Here is a 24,087-nt window from a genome sequence, read left to right as displayed (position 1 = left end):
ACGCAAACATCTGATAAGCACCTCCTTCCCCTTCCGGCCGACCCTGGGACTTTCCACGCTGGCCTCTTCTCCCGGGCTGGTTCCCATGGGAAATGTCCTTGGGACTTTCCTGCCCTTTCTCTCTTTGTGGGCAGCTTCGGCGCAGGTGCTCCGGAGAACCACAAACAAAACAGCGACGAATGGAAAACTTTTCAAACTTGCCTTTGGACTGGCCTTTCTGGCCTGCACCCCCATTCCTGGGTGCATAGCTTCCAGAGGAATAGCTTGCTACTGCTTTCCTCTTCCCAGCTTCCAGCAGCTTTCCAGCACACGGCTGCCTGTCACTTTGGCGTGTCAAAGCATCGCAGCAGCTTCCTGACACGGCTCCAGCCCACTTTGGGCTTCCAGGGCGTCCCACAGCCCCTCCTTGACTCTCTGGGCGTTCCCCAGCTTCTGTGCAGCATCTGGCCCCCTCTGGGTGTCCCTCAGGCTGGCGTCTAGCCCCCTCTGGTCTGGCTCCCACTTTCTTCAGTGCCTGCCACTCGACCCAGGGCTCCTTCCCGTCTGCCTCTTCAAAAAGGACTGCACGCGATTCATGGCTCTCTGCCATCTTCTCCCCCGGGGCCCAGCTTACTTACGACCAGTAGCAGCTCCTCCCGGCACCCGGTACAGCACAGCTCCTCCCAGCGAGCTCCTTGCCTCACGATCAAAGGCACAGCTCCCCAGCTAGCTCCAGCTGGCTTCAGCGTTTTGGCTTGCTTCACAGCGTCAGCTGACACCCATAACCTTTGGGGACCTTTTTCTGGCAGCTTCCTTGCCCCATGGAGTCCACACGCTTCCGTGGCGTGACTCTGTTGAACCCTCCGGGCACCAGCTCCAGTTAGCAGAGATTAACACAGCGTCAGAAGCAAGCAGCCTTGTGTGCAGCAATAACTCAGGCAGACGCTTGGTTTCTTCCTTATCTTACAAGTAGCTTTAATCTCGTACAGATCAACAGATCGTTACTCTCCCGGTGACAGCGCACTCATCTTGTGTGCGGCTAGACTCACACTGCGTGTGTCTTTCTCTCTCTCGCTCTCAGAGATACTGACCACTCCCAGTGTTCTAAACACGCCTCTGAAGAATGTGAGGCGTCACTCAGAACTTCTTAACCCTGTAAGTTCTGACTCTCTCAACATACACCACCTTCAACAAGGAGAACCATCCCCAAGGTGAACTCACCAGGCTCATGGGACAAGCTGAGGTACCTAGACGAGGCAGAATTAGGCCATAATCAGGTACCGGAAGAATACTTACGGAAAGAGATAACACACTTCAAAGGCCCGGTGACCTCTAATGTCAGTGTTCAACACTTAACAGCCAAAACTATAGAACACTTGGCTAGTTTGCCATGTATGGAGAGTAATGGGCCGGCTCATAAAAGAGTAATCCCTAAAAGCACCTTGGGAAATAATTGACAAAGATCAGACCAGAGGCAAACACCAGCCGGCTCCCTATCTCCGCGGAAATTCGGCATCATTAGGTATAAACAGACTCAATCCTCACTCACAAATCAAGAAAAAGCAGTTCCTTCCTTTAAAGACGCATCCAGTCCTTACCAGAGCCTTAAAATTGTCTCCTGGAATGTTAACGGCTGGGCGACAAAGCAAATGGATCCTGAGGCAATAAACTTCATCTCTTCTTTTGACATTGTGTGCCTTCAAGAGACCTGGTCCCAACAAAGTATCGCTCTCCCTAATTATTGCTCCTTTAGCTCCTGTGCTCGTAAACTAACCAACAGGGGTCGCCCCCAAGTTGGCCTCGCCTGTCTTATTTCAACCAACTTATCCCTCACTATTTGCGAGGAAATTAAATCTTCCCCTTACTTTCTCACTATAAAGATCCATCTTCCAAAGACCAAAAGCCCATGGTTGATAACTACAGTATATCTGCCCCCAGTAATCAATGATTTCGACCGCAATGAAAGGTGGTCTGAACTTTCGTCTTGGCTCCATGACCTTCAAATAACTAACCCAGGACTTCCCCAAATCCTCTTAGGTGACTTTAATGCAAGAATAGGTCCCAACGACGATGATATATTATCTCCCGCAGCACTCTTGGACAATCCCCTGCAGCCCCCCTGGGGAAACAGATGCTCTCTTGATCCTGTAACAAATGCGTCGGGGAGGCTGATGGCCCAATTGGCCATGGAAAATGATCTTTGCATCGCGAATGGTAACATCACTCCCTTGTCCTCGCAGCAGTTAACGTGCATCACTTCCCGGGGAACCAGTGTTGTCGACTACATTTTATTGACGCCAGAGCTATTCTCAATTTCTACAAAAATGGAAGTGGCTGAATATTTTGGTGGTGACCATCTTCCATTGACTCTATTGTTAAACCTAATAGAGCCATTTTCAGCCCCCTCAAACTATAGTTCCACGGCACAAAGTCACCCAGTATACAAAACAAAGAAATGGACAAGCCTCAGTTCCTCTCTTGCCCTGGACATACAAAAATCATTTGATATGTCTGCTGTTCCTTCTGACCCAATTCTGCCCGCTGACCAATATCGGAAATTAATTGATGCTTTCTCAACAACTTTCACAACCACCACCTCGCCTATCCACCAACGCCTCTTCTCTGAATCACCTTGGTTTGACAAGGAATGTAAAGCCCTAAGAAGGCGAATTAGGAAAATGGTCAGAATCATCAAATTTTCCAACGACCCCCAAACCCGTGCAAAGCTCATAGATATTAAAAGGACATACAGAAACATGATTCATTGCAAGAAACAGCAGCACATCCTAGAGGCTTGGTCCACTCTTCGTTCGGCTGTAGAGAGGCATGACTCCCGCTCCTTCTGGCGCCTAGTTAGACCTTCGGCACCACTCAATTCAGCTACCCAGATTTCCGCTGATGAATGGATTGCCTATTATTCAACCAGTTTCGCTTCTCCAAATCATCTTACAGATCTCCTTCACCCCCCGTCGGACTTCTGTTCCTGTTCTCTTAGTCCCACTTCTTCAATAAACTTTACCTCAACTCACATCTTCTACATCATAATGTCCATGCGAAGGAATAAGGCCCCCGGCCCAGACATGGTCCCGTTGGACCTTTTCCTGACTGATCCTCTTTGGTGGAGCGAACAGCTGACTCCTATATTCACCGCAATCTCCTCCGCCCTAGACATCCCCGACTCCTGGAGAGAAGCTATAATAGTTCCGATCTTCAAAGGCGGCCAGCCAAACATCCCTAGGAACTATCGCCCCATTAGTTTATTATCTATTCCGGGGAAAATATTTGCCGCTGTTTTACTGGAAGAACTTCTTTCATGGGTCCAGGAGAGGAACATTCTACCGTTAGAACAGATTGGCTTCCGAAAGTCAGCATCAACCATGGACCACTGTCTAACTCTTTATCACCTTGCCAGTAAATACACTGCACCAAGGCAAGGCCACCTATTTGCCGCTTTCATGGACCTGGAGGCCGCCTTTGATTCCATTCCTAGGCAGAGATTATGGTCCAAACTTGCCCATCTGGGAATTGATCCGCACCTCCTCTCCCTAATTATTTCCCTTTATTCAAACACCACAGCTTGCGTCCGAAGTGGTCCCAACGGCTCCCTTACCACTCCATTCCCAACGGCCAAGGGCGTCCGACAAGGTTGTCTCTTGGCCCCTTTACTGTTTAATCTCTATCTTCATGATGCAATTTCCCCTTTGAAGCTAGCAACTAAGTATCCTCCTCACTTAGCAGGTCACCCCGTTGCTTCCCTTTTCTATGCAGACGATGCCGTCATCTTATCCAGAACAGCTGCGGACCTAGCAAATGCAGTTAATGCATTTATCGCCTATTGTAAGGCGGAAGCTCTTAATATTAATTATAAAAAATCGAAAGTCCTTCACTTCACTCGTTCCCGCAAACTCAAGCTGGAGCCGCTTAAGATCACAGGTGGCTACTTAGAAAAGGTAAAAGCCTTTAAATATCTAGGCTTAATATTCACTTACAATCTCTCCTGGACCACCCATCTAAAATCTGCCTTTTTCGCCGCAACCACGACCTCCAATGCCATTGTCCGATTTTACCACCAGAAGGGCGGCAAACATCTTCCAGCAGCAATTCAAATATTTAATGCCAACGTTGTTCCTAAACTATTATATGGCTGTGAAGTATGGACTACAGCAATATCAGGTAACTTGGATCGCCCACTTCATATGTTTCTGAGATCTCTTTCCGGTGTTCCGAGATGCGTCTCAGGTGCAGCCCTACGACTTGAGTTCGGCCAGCCCCCAATTGTAAAACGAGCATGGTGTCGAGCCATTTCCTATAGCTCCCACCTACTAGCATTGGATGCTCGAATTAGAGGTGGTTTTTCCAATCTGATCCTAAGAGATATTCATAATTCCCCTTGGAAAACTACAATTAACCTCAAACTCCGCTCTCTTTTTAATCTGAATTGCAAAACTGTTCTTAAATTAGAGTGTATCAGTCCGGCGGCCCTACCTTCAATTAAAAAGAAGCTACAGCAACTTGACTTCTCTCACACAGCTGCCGATGCAAGAGGGCCGTGTTCAGGCCTAGCCCTAGCTATTCCTCCCCCTGAAGGAATCCCTCTATACTGCTTCACAATTTCTTCGGAGGCTAAGCGAAGGGCCTTTACCTGTGCCCGTCTCAACTGTTTTCCTACAGCAGTTCTGTCGGGTCGTTATTCCAGAGTCCCCATCGCAAACAGAACATGCATCTGTAATGACTCGGCTCTGGAGACTATGGAACATGTAATGCTCTTCTGTCCCAACTGGACAGATGAAAGATCTTGGTTTTTAACTCCTCTCATGAACAAGCTTCATCTCCCAATCCAGCCCTGGATAGTGTCCCTTTTTTTGCAGGATTCTGATTGTTGGATTACCGAGATGACAGCTAACTTCCTGCTCAGTGTGAAGCCAGTCTCTTACTTTAGACTTCAATTTCTCATAGCTCTGCAATCTCACTTTTCCCTCTTCTTGTTCTATAATTTCCCAGTATTTTGGCCATTTAGATTCCATATTAAGTTTTTTCACTTCCTTAGCTTCCATTGGTGACAGCCACCTAGGGGTTTTGTTTTCCAACAGATCTTTATACCGAATCCAAACATTATATAATGCTTTCCTAACAATATGGTTTTTGAAACCTTTGTGAATTTTTACCTTGTCATACCATATATATGCATGCCAACCAAACCTGTTATTAAACCCTTCCAGATCCAAAATGTCTGTGTTCTCAAGAAGTAGCCAATCTTTCAACCAGCAGAACGCTGCTGATTCATAATAAAGTTTAAAGTCTGGCAGGGCAAACCCCCCTCTTTCTTTTGCATCAGTTAATATCTTAAATTTTATTCTTGGCTTCTTGCCCTGCCAGACAAATCTAGATATGTCTTTCTGCCACCTCTTGAAACAGTCCATTTTATCCACAATCTGCGGTACCTATTGATCTACTTGCACTTTGATGTGCTTTCGAAACGCTAGGTTGGCAGGAGCAGGGACCGAGCAACGGGAGCTCACTCCGTCGCGGGGATTCGAACCGCCAACCTTCTGATCGTCAAGCCTTAGTAGGTTAGCCAGGTGGAAAAAAAAGCGGTATACCTGCTGAAATCCTATCTTATACACAATTCTTAAAGGTACAGGATGCTTGTGCATTTTTGCCCTATGTCATCTTAAATTACTTTGCTGCATCACACGACAGGAAAATCCTCTAACTCAGGAGTAGCAGACACGTGGCCCTCACAATGCTGCAGAACTACAATTCCCATCATCCCTGATTACTGGCCATGATGGCTGGAGCCAACAGGAACTGCAGCTCAGTAACATCTGGCAGACCACAGGTTAGCCATACCTACAATATGCAATGTTATATGCACCAATAATCCATACAAACTGTTAACAACCACCGGAATACACCCCCAACACTAGGAGCAACTGCAAAACCATCCTTTTGCATCCTTTAAAGCCCTAAATGGCCTCAGCCCTGAAAGAGTGTCTCCATCCCCATTGTTCAGCCCAGGCATCAGGGTCCAGCACCGAGGGCCTTCTGGCGGTTTCCTCACTGTGAGAAGCGAAGTTACAGGGAAGCAGGCAGAGGGCCTTCTGAGTAGTGGCACCTGCCCTGTGGGAAACCCTCTCGTTAGATGTCAAGGAGATAAGTAACTATACAGCCTTTAGGGAAGTTTTTAATGTTTTATGATGGTTTTGCATATGTTGGAAGTCTGAGGCTGCCCCCCCTTGCCTTCCTTGCAGCATCCTTCTCAAAGAGCTAAGGCATGACTACGCTCACAGAGTTTAAATCCACCGTAAGGTGCAGCAATCAGGCCTCTGTTTCAACACAAAATACCAATGATCCTTATGCCAAGTGGGAGAAAGGTCGTCAACATGATGAACACACAAACCTTGGAGAGAAAAATGTAAAACAAAAAGCACCAGCAATTTAATTGGACTTAATGGAAGTCTCTGCTGATAAGAGCATGTGAGCAACACAGATTTTCCAGACAGATGCAAAACCTAGAGCAGGAAACCTTAGACCTTTAGATATTGCTGGACAGCAGCTATGCTGGGGCTGATGGGAGTCCAACAACATCTGGAGCGTGTGCTGAGCTAGGAAAGCCCTCTAACTGGGAAACTGCAGAGCAGTCCTACTTATTCCAAGGCAACCCTCCAACTTAATTGGGACTTGCTTCTAATTCAGGTTGCACAAACCTGCAACCTTAAAAAGCATTTGTAGAAGTCGCAGTCATCCTATGTTATAGCTACACTTTGCTCCTAACTGCCTGAAAGTGGTTTCTCTAGCCTAGGCTGGGGTATCCCATACAAAGGAAATAAACAGGGCAAAATCCTAAACCACCACATATAACACAAAGATTTCTCTCACCTGGTTGTAGGTCAGAAGTCTCTGAAGCTGATTTTTAGTGATCAGATGACAATGCTGGAAAAAAGCAAAGCAACCACAGCTACAGGCTAGCTCACGGGATTGGGGGGCGGGGGGCAGCCTGCTGCCACTTCCTGCAATATGTAGTAAGACTGAGAACTAGGATTGGGCAGTATGATCATATTAGGCTAGTGCTCTGTGAACTAGACTGGCTCTTGAACTGCTTCCAGGCCCAATTCAGAGCATCCCATTTGGCCTTTCAAGTGTTTCAAGGTTTGGGAAAAGGGTACCAGAAGAAGGCCCACTTATGTTTGCACTGCCTCTCTACTGACTAGAATCTTTAGCAGGGGCAGCCCTTTCCCAGGGAACTCCTGCTCTTTCAAGTATGGCAGGGCCTTTTCAGTCATGGCACCTGACCTTTCAGAATAATCTCCGAAAGAGGTTCACCTGGCCCCTGCTTTGATGTCCTTTCAGCAAAGACTTTTAGAATTTCCCCTGGTTCTTGAATTCATGGGTAGGGCGCTTGTGGCCCTCCAAACCCTGCTGTAGTACACAGGAACATAGGAAGCTACCTTATATTGAGGCAGACCATTGACCCATCAAGCTCAGGACGGACTACATGGACTGGCAGCAGCTTTCAGGCAGAGATCATGCCCAGCCCGATCTGCACACACTGGTGACTGAGCCGGGAACCTTCTCCATGCAAAATGGCCGCTCTGCTTTTGCGTTACTGCCCTTAACAAACTGCAACTCCCACCCCGATCACTGGAGAAGTTGCCCACATTTGCTATAATCTAATCTAATACATCTCTGCCACTCGGTTTATCTTGCTCTCTACTGGCTGCTCTAGTAGAAACCTTAGTGGTGCAGCTGCAGCAGCAGGGATCGCCGACACTGCACCCTCCTGGTGTTGCTGAAGTGGAACTCTCATGAGCCCCAGTCAGCAAGGCCAATTCTTAGCAATTATGGGAATTTTGGTCTATCAACATTTGGAGAGCACTATGCTGCCTGCCATAAAGAAGGCTGATCACCGAAGAATTGATGCTTTTGAATTCTGGTGCTGGAGGAGACTCTTGAGAGTCCCATGGACTGCAAGAAGATCCAACCTCTCCATTCTGAAGGAAATCAGCCCTGAGTGCTCACTGGAAGGACAGATCGTGAAGCTGAGGCTCCAAGACTTTGGCCACCTCATGAGAAGAGAAGACTCCCTGGAAAAGACTCTGATGTTGGGAAAGATGGAGGGCACAAGGAGAAGGGGACGACAGAGGATGAGATGGTGGGACAGTGTTCTCGAAGCTACCAGCATGAGTTTGACCAAACTGCGGGAGGCAGTGGAAGACAGGAGGGCCTGGCGTGCTCTGGTCCATGGGGTCATGAAGAGGCGGACACGACTAAACGACTAAACAACAACAAATGCTGCCTACCCTGAGCTACACACAGGCAGGAAAGTTACAGAAACGTGACTCAATTTGCTTCTCCAGATAGCGGAGACCAACAAGTTACATCAGCCAAGGCTCTCTCCCTCCAAGCCCTCGAAACGCACTCGTGTTTCATGATTGTCAGCTGCGGCAGACCCTGGTCAGGGGGCAGGAAGCTCATCTGGGCACAGATATCCTTGTAATCCTGGTTTCGGCGCCCAAAGTCTTCCACGTGGGCAGCAAGGTGGGAATTGATGATGCAGAAGCTGGTATTGTTGCAGACAAGCCTCACGGCCACACACCCCTTGTTACCCTGCAGGGGCGGAGCAAAGATGGCTGTTAGTGAGCAAGCAGGAAAGAGGGGGAAACTGGTTGGCAGAGATTAGAAAAACAGATAGACAGACAAAAAGATAGACGTGGGGAATTCCGCTGTCAGAGTCTACTCCCCATCTTCCCCATGATGCCTGTGCCCACTGTCTCCCTCATCACTTCCTTGATGCGGCTGAGCTGGTCCTTCCTGACAAAGATGAGCACCAGCTGCACCTAGAAGATGCAAGGTACTGGGATGTCTACCAGCTCTGTTCATTGCTTGCTGTCCTGGGCCGGCTGGATGCAGATAGGAGTGGCAGGTGGCACCAACTGGTGATCCCCCAAGGGAAGAAGGCTCAGAGCCAGGGAACTGGTGGGGGGACGACGAGGCTGAGTCGTCCGAGGGAGAAGAGGGAGCAGACTGTGAGCAAGAGGAGGTGTTGGAAACTGAAGAGGCAGGAGGGCAGGTAGATTCTGTGGCAAACAGCAGTCCAGAATCCGAGGCAGAAGTGGAGGCTGGAGGCGGGGGTCAAGAGGCAGAGATCAGGCGGGCTGCTGAAGAAGCCAGGGGGTCTCCCCATCCTGCTGTGATCAGCTCCCCTCCCTGCTGGTCTCCCAGAACACAGAGAAATTAAGAGGAGGGAGCAAAGATAGGCAAGGTGTCAGAGTCTCAGGTTGCTTGGGAAGGACCAGGGGGAGGAGGAGAATTGAATTGAATTTATTTACAGCTATTAGCCCATAAAATATGTACAAACATAAAAACACAAAGACATAAAAACAGATATATCCAACAACAGAAGGTGCACACCACGATGCAAGGGTGGGTCATTGAGCAGAGCCAAGTGACAGCTTGGGGCCAGGAGAGCTCCAAGGGACGGATCACAGAAAAGGAAAACTGAAGACGAACTCCGACATGCACTCTCATCATAACAGTCCGATTAGTTTTGATGTTGTTGTTGTTTTTTGGTGGTTTTTGAGTGTGAGATAACCGCATTCAAAAATCTCGCCACCTGCAGAGTTACAGAAGGATCTGTATCCTGCAAAAGCAGTGCGGCGTGTGACTCAACAGGCCTGCCAACCAAGCGCAGTAAAGCAGGACCCAGGAATTTTGCCCTGGCTATGCTATGTAGGGGACAGTTGAACATTATATGTGGAAGAGATTCAACAGTTTCCCCGTCACACACGCATAGCGGAGACACCAAACCCTTGGAAAATCTGTGGTTCAGCAGGTTCGATGGAAGGACATTGAACCTTGCACGAATAAATGCAAGTCGGTGTGGTACTGATGAAAGAGATGACATGTATGATGGAAGGCCAAGTGGTGGGGTTATTCCGTGATACCTGGGGGAGCAGACACCCCCACCCCTGGCGCGGTTGTGTTGATTTTCAATGTCCGCTAATCTTTGCTCAATAAGGCTTTTGGCTGAGCGTAAGTTCATCTTTAAGGAGTCCGCTGGGGAAATTCCGATGCTCATAAGTTTGGCATGGATTTTTCCTACCCACGGATTGACAAAGACGTCCCGCCAGAGGCACTGAAAAAGGTAATGGCCGGGAAGCCTATGCCAGCTGGACAGCCAATAGCCAAAGACTCGCTTCCAGATGACAGTCTCCAATGATGCAATCCTTAACTCCAGACGTATGGCTGCGTTGCTCACACACATGGGGAGTTTCAGAAGGCGACGGAGAAACTGATTCTGCAATGTCCCCAGTGATGTTAAATTGGACCCTGGGGCCCAGAGCGGGGCAGCATAACAGAGGGTGGAAACCACTTTTGCGTGGTATACCTTCAATGCAGAAGGGATGTGAGAGGCTCCGTCGGCCGCAAAAAATTGGAGTAGAGTATAAAGTATTGTTTTCCCTTTGTTTAGTAAATACTGTATCTGTGGCTTCCAGCTTAGATTGTAATGAAAAAAGACTCCCAGGTATTTAAATTTGAAAACCTGTTCTAATTGGACTCCATCTAACTTCCAGCTGTAAATTTTCCGAGACCTGGTAAAGACCAGGACTTTAGATTTCCCATGATTAATTGTCAGATGGTTAAGTTTGCAATAAGCCGCAAAAATCTTTAGAGCTCTGCATAAACCAACTCTAGAGTAGGAAAGGATCGCTGCATCGTCGGCATATAGGAGCAAAGGGCAGCGAAAATCAGCTAGGCGGGGGGCATGAATGTTGGCTTGAGACTCGTTCAGAAAGAGCTTCATGTCGCTAATAAACAGGTTGAAGAGGAGTGGGGCCAAAATGCAGCCTTGGCGCACACCTCTATTTATTGGGACCTCGTTGGATAGGTTTCCCGCCGGTGTGAGTCTCACTCTAGCCGACGACCCATGGTGTAAGTGGGTTATAAGCCATAACAGCCTTCTATCTATGCCCCATCTCTCTAATTTCTTCCATAGGCAATTTCTTGGGATACTGTCGAAGGCAGCCTTTAGGTCAATAAAAGCGACACATAGGCGCCCCCAACTCAGGGCAGAATATTTTCTGGCAAGATGATACATGATTACCATATGGTCAGAGGTCGAGTAATTGTTCCTAAAGCCCGCTTGCTCATGGCCAATCAAATTTGAGTCGTTTGCCCAATGGGACAGCTTAGACAGCAAAAATTTTGCATAGATTTTCCCGATGATAGACAAAAGGCTGATGTTCCGATAGTTCTCCGGGTCAGCAGGGGGACCCTTTTTATGGACTGGCACGATCACGGCCTCCTTCCATGACCTAGGGATAAGCCCCGTAGAATTAATTGCATCAAAGACTTTGGCCAGAATTTCAGCCCACCACCTCGGCTGCGCAACAATAGCCTCAGCAGGGACTAGATCCGGCCCGGGGGCTTTGCCCGTTTTCAGATCTAATATCAAGTCCATTATCAGGTCTGGGTCAGTGGAGGGCCACAAAGGTAGATGGTCGGCTTGGAGTTCCGTGGATGAGTTGGATTCCTCTGCCAAGGAGAAATATTTACTCAAGAAATGTTCCCATGTGGGCGCGGGGATAATCGTCAGTGGGTACTTCCTTCCTCTTTTGTTTATCAGAGCCCAAAATTCCTGTGGTCTGCGGGATCTCGAGGCCGCAATCAAGGCTCGCCAACGTTTTTGATACCACTCGCGTTTGGCCAGCTTTAAAGTCTGTTTGTATGCTCTTTTGGCTTGTAAATAGGAGGATGGTAGAGCCTGGGCATTAGAGTTTTTGTATTCATTATAGATGGAACGAAGAAGGGATCTTGCTTGTTTGCAAGAGGTGTTAAACCAAGGGGCCCCAGCACTACAATGTGCCACTTTCGCCTTTTGAGGAGGTGATGTAAAAAAAGTGGTAAGGTTTGTTATAAGAAGGTTAAAAAGTTTCAAAACCGAATTGGAATCTTGTAAATCAGTAGTTATTTGAGGTAAGTAGGCGTTGATTTCCCTATGGAAGAAAACCTGATATTTTTGGGCCACAGCCTCCGACCATTTGATCCCTCTTATTTTGATCGATGATGAGGTTTCCAGAAGGACTGAGTGTTTATTGTCATTCTGGCACCGGAACAATGACAGAGTGGTCACTATTGGGAGGTGATCACTGAAATGTTGGTTTTCAACTTGGAAGGAAAGTACATTAACGGCCAGATTTGCGGAGATCAAGAGGTAATCGATAACACTGTTAGATGTTAGTCCCAGGTGAGTGAACTCCCCCGGTATATCGGGGGGGGAAGGTGCCGTTCAAAAATACTAGATTCAGGCGAATGGCCATTTGGTAAAGGGTCACTCCTGCTTTGTTTACTCTGTTGTCCTTTGAAGTTCTAATTCTGGCATGTTCCAAGTCAAAATTGTCCAAACATGGGGGAGTCCACCATTTGGACTTGGTTAGTAAGTCCCAATTTGTGGCAATACGGGCATTAAAGTCTCCCCCAATTAAGGAGTACGAGTTAGGGCATTTAGTATGACATGACAGTAGGTGATTTTCAAATGATTCCCATCTCCAATCAAGATCAGGCGCTGAGCCTTCGGGGGGGGGAGATAAACATTAGTAATTAGTAATGAGGACTTCCCTTCTGTGATCAGTCCAGATAGAGCAAAAGGCGGGGAAGCCCGTACCAGAGTGAATTTGGCGCGAAGTTGGAGTGAAATCCCAATCAAAAGGCCCCCTTTGGGGCGACCACCTTTCAAAGAAGGGGAGGCCGGAAGTGTTAGAAGATCAAAGCCGTCTATGGTAATCTCTTCCTCATCCCATGTTTCTTGGAATAGAATGATTTTAAATGAATTTATGTATTTCCTGAATTCGGGGTCTGATTTTTTGGTTCTCCAACCAGCAATGTTCCAGCTAAGTATTGATAATGTCGAGTCCTTGTGCTGTCCCGGTAATTGTCACTTTGAGTTGTTTAATAGGTTCTTGGAGGTAGAACGAGGACCCATAAGGAAATCAGTAATTTTAGTTTGTGCGGATAAGGTCTTCTTCTGTGTTAATTGTATCGATGATTTGGTAACATTAACAGGCAGGAAGGGTTTTGCCGGGAAGGAAGAATTAGGCAAAGTTAGTGAGGTCGGATGCTGTTCATTGAGGTAAGTAGTAGCAAGTCTTTGATGGGCTACACTAGTAGATCCGTCAGAATTATCAGTCTTAACCAGGGTAGCGCTAAGAGGTGTTCCAGCCATCACTTGTAGTTGCTGCGCAGATGGAGAGGAATTATCACACAGATGTATTAAAGGACATGAACGTGAGGATGGTGCATACATAGTCATTTCCTGGTGATCTTCAGGCAGGGTAGATTCTAGCTCAGGCATTGAGGCAAAGGAGTCATCAACTTCCATATTTTGATTGGGCATAAGGTCTGAGACGGGAGTATTGAGTTTATCGACTTCCTCCATGGTAGAATGGTGCTGTTGGTCAACAGATGACTGCTGATTCAGATCAGTAGGGGGTAACAAGGTAACAGGTTGAGAAATTATCAGGGCATTTGATGGAGACGCCATGGGGGACGTGGAGCGCCTGCTCTCCTCTCTCATCGGTATAGAGGGGTCCCCTTGCGATAGAAGTCTTTGTTTGAGTAGATCCAATCTATCGAGAATAGCCTGCTGTTCTTCTGAAGGGAGTTTTCCATAAGAGGAGATAAGATTTCTCTCTTCAGGGATATTCCAATCTCCGCTTGCAATTGGATCATTCCTCAACATAACTAGATGGGCACTTGGGGTCGTAGGTGGAACAGGGGATACCCGGCTAGGTGTTTTTCCCGTTATTATAGGAACAGAAGAAGGAAACGAGCGTTCATTGCCAGTTAAGATGTTGGCAAAAAGAGGTTTAACACTCGTGTCCTTAAAGACTCTTGTTGTTACAATCTCCCAGGGTGCCAGCCGATCTTTTTGTCTTGCAAGAAGATGTGGGATCCTTGCAGACTGGAAGGAGAGCATAAATTTCCTTGGCCAGGGCGTGGCATTTAGGGGTGCTACAGATATAAGATCTATCTGGAAAAAAGGAATATTTAACAAATCACGTAGGTACCCTTTAGCCATCCTCAGGTTATTCCACCTAAGACTGGGGGCGTCACGGGGAAAAATGGATAAACATATTTTGTTAGGTTGAAAAATCAAAGATTGTTTATTCCTTTGGAGCAGTGGCACCCTGCATCTTAGGCCCTTAAGGAGAGATTTCTGATCAAGTTGTCTCTTTAAGGCACTTACAAGCTGCACAGGAGATTGATGCAAATTAGATAGCTCAGTTGAGGAAGGTAGATGAGCCAGAAGGGCCCGTGAAAGTTTGTTCAATGACAAAGAAATCCCCTCCAATTCCTTGAAAATGAAGCTTAAAGTCCTGATTACCAGTTGTATTTGATCAGGTACTAATTCATGGGCAGTTTGCCCTAATGCTTCCCGTTTCAGTGACGGAGGGGTAATTAAGGTGTCAGGGAGGAGGGCTTCCCTATGGCTTCCAAGCCCCGCTGGGTCAGCTAGCTTTTCCAACTCTCCTTGATCATACAGAGGCCAGAAGCGGTTGTATGTTTTGACTGCAGAAACAATTACTTGCTACGTTTTGCTGTTATTGTTAGTAGATGGTGGGGGAGATTCAAGCTTTGACTGCTTTGCTCTTGGAGGTGAACAACCTTTCTCAGCAGATCTTGGTCGCTTGCCATGACCCATTTGACGCTGTCTCACTGACTACGGAGGTTCAAAGTAGAGGTAAACGGAGACAAAAGAGAACTTATTTTTTATGGCCGCAACTCCTCTGCTGCTACTCCTCCACTGCTCAGCATAACCCAATCTTCAAGGCGGCGTTACTAATCAGCAGAAGGTTTGAATATCCTTGTTGATACGTATATTGGCCAACCATAGAAGTAAAACGATTAAAACTTCTAACAGAGGTAAAATGATTTAAAAGTCTAATAAAAACAGCTATAAAGACGGCTGTAAAAGGCTATAAAAGGCTATAAAAGGTTTGTAATCCGGAGGGTTCATGAAGGAGAAGTTGTTACAGCCGCCATCTTCCTCAGGATATCCCTCGGGAGGAGGAGACTTCAGAGAGTGGTGGGAGGGTAGCAACCTTCAGCCTTCACAACTACCTCACTGGGGCAAGACCTGTTGGGAAAGGTTTCTGTGATCACGAGGCCTGCACGGTTTGGGTTTCTTTGAATAAAGAATGTTGGCTTCTTTTGAATAAAACACCACTGACACCAGGTGTTTTTTCTTGCTGACCTCCTCCTCCTCCTCCTCACTCCAGCTCCTGACAGCTGTCTGGCTGCTGACGAAATGGGTGGGGTTGGACTTACTTTCTTGTACTTGGATTTGGAACGCAAAGCCTTTTCCAATGGTGTAGTGGTTAAGAGCGGTAGTCACATAATCTGGGGAACTGGGTTCACGTCTCCGCTCCTCCACATGCAGCTGCTGGGTGACCTTGGGCCAGTCACACTTCTTTGAAGTCTCTCAGCCCCACTCACCTCAAAGAGTGTTTGTTGTGGGGGAGGAAGGGAAAGGAGATTGTTAGCCGCTTTGAGACTCCTGAAGGGGAGTGAAAGACGGGATATCAAATCCAAACTCTTCTTCTTCCACAGCTGTCAGCCACACTTGCTCCTTTGTCGAGTCCAAGTAGAAGAAAGCCTCTGTGCTCAGGTCCAGCTCCTGGAACTGAATGCCCAAGTGCCAAAGAGAAGGATGTGGAACTGCAGGAATAGGACTCCAATCGGAACAGACGTGCTGGTTAAATATGCAAAGACAACAGGAGTGTGCAAGGGCAGGCAAGATCAGGACCAAGAACAAACAAGTAATACCAGCCACTTCTTCCTCAGCTTAGCTATTCGGGGCCCCAAAGGAGCTTTGCTAATGAAAGAAAAAAAGCTTTTTCCTTGTATTTTTTAAGATGTGTCAGCCAGCCTGATATCTAAGCACTAACCCAGTAGCCACAGGCAACCAGAAATTCTTTGAAGGCAAGTGAGTTGGTTGATGTCTTCATTCTTCCTTCACCTGGCAACCTGGTTTCCAGGCTGGCTTTCCGGGAGCAGAAAACCACCTCTCAGATCTGCTGTGCCTAGCTTGTTTGCTAGAAGATTACCCCGTAACATCCTTGCCCTCTTTGCAAACCTCCTAAATGGCTAACCTTCTGTGTTTCCATGCTGGCCATGAAGGAATGGGCATTCCCCACTCTGAAAACAGCACAGAAATACAGCCTTTCTAGTAAAGGGGTAAAAAGAGCAAGCTAAACAGCCTCTGTAAAACAGTAGCATCTGAAGCTGCTAACCACATACTGATAAACATATCATAAAAGCAGACATGAAAAACAAATGGCCACTGGGTACTACTAACAGTCTGTCCATTCCATCTAGTCCATCAACCTGGTAATCTTATGTCCGAGGCTCTTAAGTCCTTTCCATGTCCCTTCTGCAGATCTTCTTCTTGTTTATACCTGCACTTTACCTTGTCTTTTGTTTGTCTCTTTCTTAGTTTCTTTCCTTTCTCATTGAGGAGTAGGTCTCGGGGAGACTCCAAGTCGAAAATATCTCCATCTCCCCTCAGCAGGTCAGCCCATTCCCCACAGTCCCATTCCCCACAGTCAGCAGTGTAGTCCAGAAAGTATTTAAAAGCATGTTTCAAAGTCCCTCCAAAATTAAGAGCCCCCACAACTCCAGACCCCCCCTGGCCCACTCCAGATTCAATCTTCAAGAACAGTGGCTTATGCTCCTGCAGGGCCTCGGGTCTCTCCATTTGTGTTACTTGAGGTTCGACAGCAACCTCCTCCATTGTCTTCTGCATTTGCACTTGCCCTGTCAAAACAGGTTCCTGGGTTGGTTCCTGAATGGTTTCTATATAAGTATTCGCTGTTTGTCCAAAGTTTTTGACTGCAACAGTCATCAAATCCATCTTCTCATGCATCTGGTCCAACAAAGCACTTGTCTTGCAAAAAGCAAGCACCAAAACTTCTTCTAAACACATTTTTATTCAAGGTCAGAGTCTGGTCCCACGATCCTAATCTCCACAGCTGTGAAATCCCCAGATCGACTCCAGCAACAATTTAACAAGCTCCCTCTAGAGGAGACAATTTCTATTTGTATCCATCTTTTGAAAGCAGGTCCAACAAAAGAAAATTACTTTCATTTTTCAATTTTTTTGTTTCTTTAAGATGCAAAAGGCAACATTGGAAGCAATTTGTTTCTCTTCATTAGCTATCTGTCAAAAAACGTTCCATTCACAGTCAATGAACTTCCCAAAAAATTTCTGTCTCTGACACCCCGTTCCCAGGTTTGAGACGGTGGAAATTTATCTTTCTTAACTCTCTCTCCTGCAGTCTTGAACAATCAAAATCCCCCCTCTTTTCTCCTGCTTCCAAGAGGGGTTTTGGTGGTTAAAACCGAAGGAAATTTAGACCTGTATATACGACTTTCCAGGCTTTAGCTTGCACAATTTTTGCTTTAGTCTATTTACAAAAGCGGAAGGCGGACTTCCTGTTTAGAACCTTCCCGCTTCAGTGCCAAATTAAAATGATTCTTAATCCAATTTTCCGTTCTACAAATGGGTACTTGTTTAGAGTCCAATTGTCCACAGGAAAAAGTCAGCGCTCTCCGGCAACAACTGTGCGGCTTCACTCCGTAAAAATAGCGGTCGATTCAAAACACCGCGCCGCTCACCCCACGTCGCATCGGATCCCCGAAAAAGGGGTTTCCCTGCGAGTAGGGGAGGCGCTCCTGGTGTCAGCCGAATCCCACGTTCCCAGGCTTCCTCCACCTGGGATTTTTAAAGGGTCTCCGCCTTCGCTGCGGCGGCAAGACCCGATTTTCGCGGAGCGGGTTCCTCTCGGTCAGAGGAACTCCGCCATTGCCGATGGCGCTAACCCGGAAGTCCTCTGGTCAGGGGTCCCTTTACCTTGACCTTACTACTAACACTACGAGGAAATAACCAAAGCAAAAACTCAAAAACCTTGTGTGAAGTAGTAAGCTTAGCATTATAAGGATGACCCACACCAAGTGTTGGGGGGGGGGTCACACCTCCCTGTCCTCCAGCACAGCTTTTAGGAGGAGTTCCAAAGGTTTTGCTTCAGTTTTGGATTAACTGCATCTTGTCACAATGTCTGAAGCTGCACAATCCGCTTCATTTGAACCATGGCTCATTGAAACAAGCCAACTTCCAATCGTGGGTTTACAAAGCTGGTAAAATGAACCACCATAGGATCTGGACACACCAAACTGTGGTTAATTTAAAATCCAAGTGGAAGCTTCCCAATAGGCTTGGGGTGGGGGAGAGGTGTGCAAACCTGGAGGAGAGGCTGCCGTCCTGCTCATAATATGAAGCCACGGTTCAGTATGTGGCACCAAGGAAAATTGCCCACCACAACTAATACTTTCCATTACCCACCCATGTGGCCTGAGTGAACAGGACAGACTTTGCCTGGCACCCAACAATAGAGTTGTCATGTAGATGTCGCTTTCTCCAGCCCCAACTCTGATACAGGTTCCACTGGTCTTTGCATGGTGTTTGCACTTTTGCATGATCTGACCTGAAATTCTGGGTGTTGACATATTCCTTCTCTCTCTTGGCGAGGACGTGCTTGATGAGTCCCTCTCTCTGTCCGGACTGCATATGTGTGGAAGGCACAAAGAGCTGGCGCATAGTGTGGGTCATTGGGGTTGCTTCTTGCTCATGCTCTCCTTGTCACGGATACGCCTCAGGGAGATGAGAACAGAACTCAAGTAGTCCTTAAGAGCAAGGAGGCGGTAGGACACAGTACACCTCTAAGGCAACTTACAGCCTGCTTGGTGGCAGCAGTGGGGGTGGAGGCCCTCAGCGGGCACTCATTTGCTGATTCTGCAGGTTTCTTTCCTTCTCCATGAAGTTATCCTCGAATCCCAGAATTCCTGAGAGAGGAAAAGACTTCTGAGGTTAGAGAGGCTTCAGAACCGTTTGGGGAAGTTTCGGGAAAGGAACTTAGAAAATACTTAAAAGCAGGAAAATGTTCCTGCCTCCCCACAGCACCACATTTGTCGGACAATTGCCTCTCAGCTTATCCACATTTAGGAAGGATTGTGGAGGCAACAGGTCCTCCCCTCAAGGCCTTTTCCTCTAAAGGAGGTAGACTGGTCTTCTCCAATCCTCTGGCCACTGCTGAGTTTTCCAAACTTACTGGCATATTGCGTGTAGCACCTTAACAGCATCATCTTTAACAAAATTTAATAGTTCAGCTGGAATATCATCACTTCCACTGGCCTTGTTATTAGCAGTGCTTTCTAAGGCCCATTTGACTTTGCTCTCCAGGATGTCAGGCTCAAGGTCAGCAACCACACTACCTGGGGTGTATGAGACATCCATATCTTTCTGGTATAATCCCTCTGTGTATACTTGCCACCTCTTCTTGATGTCTTCTGCTTCTGTTAGGTTCTTTCCACCTTTGTCCTTTATTATGGTAATCTTTGTATGAAATGTTCCTTTCATAGCTCCAGTTTTCTTGAACAGATCTCTGGTTCTTCCCATTCTGTTGTTTCCCTCTATTTCTTTGCATTGCTCATTTAAGAAGGCCCTCTTGTCTCTCCTTGCTATTTTTTGGAAATCTGCATTCAATTTCCTGTATCTTTCACTATCTCCGTCGCATTTTGCTTGCCTTCTCCAAGTCCACCTTTCCTTTTGAAGCAAACTGTCATTGAAATGAGGGAGAAATGCCCTGAATGAATTATTGGGTTTGCAATTTGGGGAGAGGGAAGACTGTCTGCGGCGTTGGGGAGCGGGCAGGCTGGTGAGGCCCCCTAGATCTAGAGGCCCTAGGCTTCTGCCTACTTAGCCTATACATAAATCTGGCCCTGCCTATGTCACAGTGACCACAGGCCCATCAATCACGTGCAAGGCATTCTGCGTGTTTGGAAGGAGCCTCCTGTTCTGGGCCAGGTGGAAGAGTGACTCCGCCAGATGGTTGAAAGGGGAGGAATGCCCATCCTCATGTGCTGCAGCAGAAGACTGGGTGGTGGGGTCAAAGCTGATCCCGGGGAGCACGTGAGGAGTCAAGGCTTCCCGCATGAAGGCCTCCCTTCCCCTAGAAGTCCCTGCCTCCTGGTCTGTGTTCGCTTTCTTCTTCAGGTACAGCGCCAGCATGTTCTGGATGGTGCACCTGCTTTCGGGGGAGAGCTTGTCGAACTGGTCCACACTAGAAGAATAGCCATGAGACGGGTGAGACTCCTGCAAGGCATCCCCAAAGTCAGGGGAACATAAGTGCATTTGAAGAGCCTTGCTGGGTCAGGCCAAGGCCCATTCAGTCCGACATCCTGTTGGCATGTAGTTGGTCCACCACAATTGCAATATTATTGTATCCTTCAGGAATGGTGTGTCCAGCTCCATCTGAGTCATCATCCAGGCACACTGTGGAGCTGCATGGATGAGAGATGGGCATCTTCGGCCAGTCAGGGGTGAAGAGCTGGCAAGATCCCCTGTACTGAGCAGAAAAGCAAACTCTTTGGCCTCCAAGATCTCTCCCAACTCTCAGCAGCCCTCACTGTGAGCCATACTAGAGGAATTTTGTCCTGCTTTAGCTGAGCTACAACACAGGAGCGCACCCCCAGGGGGCCATGATGTGGTAACCCTGGCGAAGCATTGCAGAGCAACTGAGAAAGCAGAATGATGTTTGCGTGGACAGTCCATTAGAAAGCTGCACTATTATTGCATCGATAGCACATTGCAGAATACGGCCCCCCTCCAGGCAAAAACATCCGTCTGGAGGCACAGTAGCTTTCATTTTGGAGGTTATGGTTTTACATCTTCCTATTTATTTATTTATTTATTCAAAATTATTGATTTATTTCATAAAATTTATACACACCAGATGGTAAGAAACAACAAAGCCGTTTACAGAAAGATAAAACCATAAAATCAGGAAAAACCTACAGTACATTAAACGCTGAAGAAGTGAATACCAGAATAGATCAGAACTCACTCCCAAGGTAAGGGGAAGAGACATGGCTAAGATGGCAGGACAGCTTACTCTATGGTGTTAACCCCTTCATGCACTAATTAGACTGAAGCATGTTGGTTATATGAGACTGGTTATCCCGCACAACATGCTCTCACGCAACCCATGCCCTCCAACTGAAAACCCATTTCCTGGACAATATCAACATTGTGTTTTGTGCCTGTGAACTGCACAGTGAATATTTTTATTAGAAACGAAAACAGCCCGGTGTTTCAGCTTCTCAAAGTTGTTTTATTCATCACCCCTGACCGTCGGCCATGCTGGCAGAGGCAGAAGGCCATTGGATCTGGCAATATCTGGGAGCCCACAAGATTCCCTGCCCCCGCCCTACACAAACAACCAGGCACTCAGCTGTGAGGCACGCCTCTTACCGGAGGGAGGCTCACTCCAGAGGCAGCTGTGGGATGAGGGTGCTGAATCATGCCTTTGTGGGCACATCTGAGGATTAAAGAGGACCCACTAGGAAGCATGCTTGGAGATCTTCCTTACCACGTGGCTCTCTGGCAAAAGCAGAACAGTACTAACGGCCATATGGAACCACACCTCAAAGTTGGATCAGACTTCCCAGATCCTGTAGCCTACATCAGGAGGAAGACTGGGGCAGAGGGCCTAGAGCGGGAGTCAGAGCTGTTCTTAGGGCTGCATGTCTGAAGCATGGTCAGAAATCTTTGGGTGTGAGGTTGCATGGGGCTGTCTCTTTGTGTTTTGCTGCTGCCAAGCCGCCAGCCAGGAAGAAGGCAGGCAACCAACTGGCTTCAGGGGCAAACTCCTTTGCAAAGCCAGTCTAACTTCACCAAATCTAATGACAGAGTGACCATTTGGCCCGTGTTCTGCTTCGCTGTGAAATGGTGTGTGTTCCTCAACCCAGAGAACCTCTTTTTCAACGTCAAGTTGGTCTAAGGAAGAAAAGCATTTGTGTTAGTCTTGAATCCCCCCCCCCCGACATGTGCTGGGAAATGCCTGCACACCACACATGTAAAGCACATCTCCTCCCACCCACACCCCAAAAGTCCTGGGAACAATGGTTTGTTAAGGGTGCTGGGAATCGTAGCACTGTGAAAGGAGAACTAAGGTTCTTAGGATTCTTTGGAGGGGGTGGAATGTTGAATACACAGCGGCCACATGGACGGACAGACACACCCACACACCCCAGCATAGCTTCAACTTTTAGCAAAAAAAGTCTTCAGCCAGATGTCATGCAACCCTTTGGCAGGGGCAACTTATCATTTTACTGATTTTCCATAACAATTAAAAAGGCGGCCAATCTTTGAAAGGAGTGTTGCCATTTAAAATGCTGGTGTAACGTAGGAACCCGAACAAATAAAAGGAACCAACTACCCAGAGAAAAAAATGTTTTTTTAAAAAAATCATTTTTTAAAAAAATAAGAAGTAATACCTTCTCTTCTGGGTCTCCTCTGTCGCGTGGCCTTCCTCTGGGCCCCAGCCTGATCTCTTGGAGTGCTATCTGTCGTGGAGTAGGCTCGGGTCGGGCCTGGGCTCGGCCCCGTGTCCTTGCCCTCCTGGTGCTCTCCTACCTCTCTTCCTCAGCGGCCGCAAGGTCGGGGCTCCCCTCTTTTTTCTCCTTTCTCTTTCTCTCTATTCCTTCTCCTTCTCCTTTCCTCCTTCTCCCTGGGTTGGCTCCGGGGTTTTTACTGGCCCTGGAGCGCCACTGGGCAGTCGGCCACGTGGCCGGGCGCTCTTGCTCCCGCCTTGATTTGGGTCCTGGGGGGGTGTCAGCTGTTCCCCCAGTTAACGCACCGGGCATCCCTGGTTCCCCCTCGGCAGTGGCAGCGCAGGCGGCAGTCTCAGCAGCCCGGAGCCAGCCTGGTAGTGCACTTGGCTCTGGCTGACTTCAGGAGCTGCTCATTGCCATGGCACCCGCCATTTTGCCTCGCCGGAAGTCCCCATATGATGTGTCTTGTGCCGTTGAACCAATCACGCAACATTCCTTCCCTACTAATAAATCTACAACACTTAAAATATAAATCTGGGGGCCTTATATGAAATCCGGGGACATTCCGGGGACGGATTTTGTTGGGGACAGATTTGTAAATCCGGGGACTGTCCCCGGGAGACGGAGACATCTGGCAATCATTCCGTAATAGGGCTTCTCCTGCCTTTGCCAGTATGTCAGCCTTCTCAACCTCCTTAAAGAGGGCGTTCAGAAGCACTTGTACGTCTGGCCATATGGGATTGTGAGTGGAGAAGGTGGCGCAGTCTGGATGAGTCCCTCTGTCTTGCTCTTTGGTCACTGTGACCGAGCACCATTTTGGGCCGATCAGGATCTATGGGGAAGGGGATCCACCCAGAAGTTGTGGAGGGAACGGGAAGAGAAGCTTGGTCAAGAGACTGGCTCATGTCAGAAGGAGGCCTGACTGCATCCTTGGCGAAGCCCAGGGCAGGAAGGCAGCATTGCCCAGCGGGAAGGCATTCGGAGGCAAATCATCAGCAAGGAGCAGAAAATCCCCTCCCGTTCCATCAAGAAGACTGAAGAATCTCTAGTCGGCATTCAGGTGAGTTCAGCATCCCAGGTCTCTGGGGTGTTCCTGTCCATTACAAAGCTGACTCGAGGCTCCGTCAACTGAGCCCCTACACTCCTTGCATACATGAAAGGGGCACAGAAAGGATGGGAGGCAGCCTTTTCCTGGAGCCGTCTTACCTGCAGCAGTTCACTCGCTGGCTGCTGACCCTTTTCCTCCATCTCCTGGATGATCCTCTCAAGAGAGGAGAGTTTCCTGCAGAGCCTGGCCAGCTGCTCATCCCTTCTCCCTGCAATCTCCTTCTTCACCTCTTCCACATGATTCAGCAGACGCTTTTCTTCTTCTTCTTCTTCTTCCAGGAACTGGTGCAGTTGTCTCAACTTCTCCACAGTCTTCAGCCTCTCCGGTTCTGAGGAGGTCTGAGTGAGGAAGATGGTCAGCCTTCAAAACATCAGCAAGAGAATTAGGATTTGAATTGAACTGCTTCCACCCTCTCAGCTCACAAGTCCTCAGGCTTCTCCTTGACTGCTTTTCACATAATAAACAACAATGGGAAATAAACTCCATTTAGCTGCATTGAAAGGTGAACTTACCTAATTCGCAATTCTTGGAAAAAATATGGAGACCAAAAC

The sequence above is a fragment of the Podarcis filfolensis genome (genome assembly GCF_964270895.1).
Source record: "Podarcis filfolensis genome assembly, chromosome: W".
NCBI lineage: Eukaryota > Metazoa > Chordata > Lepidosauria > Squamata > Lacertidae > Podarcis > Podarcis filfolensis.
Note: the sequence above shows the minus strand (reverse complement) of the source record.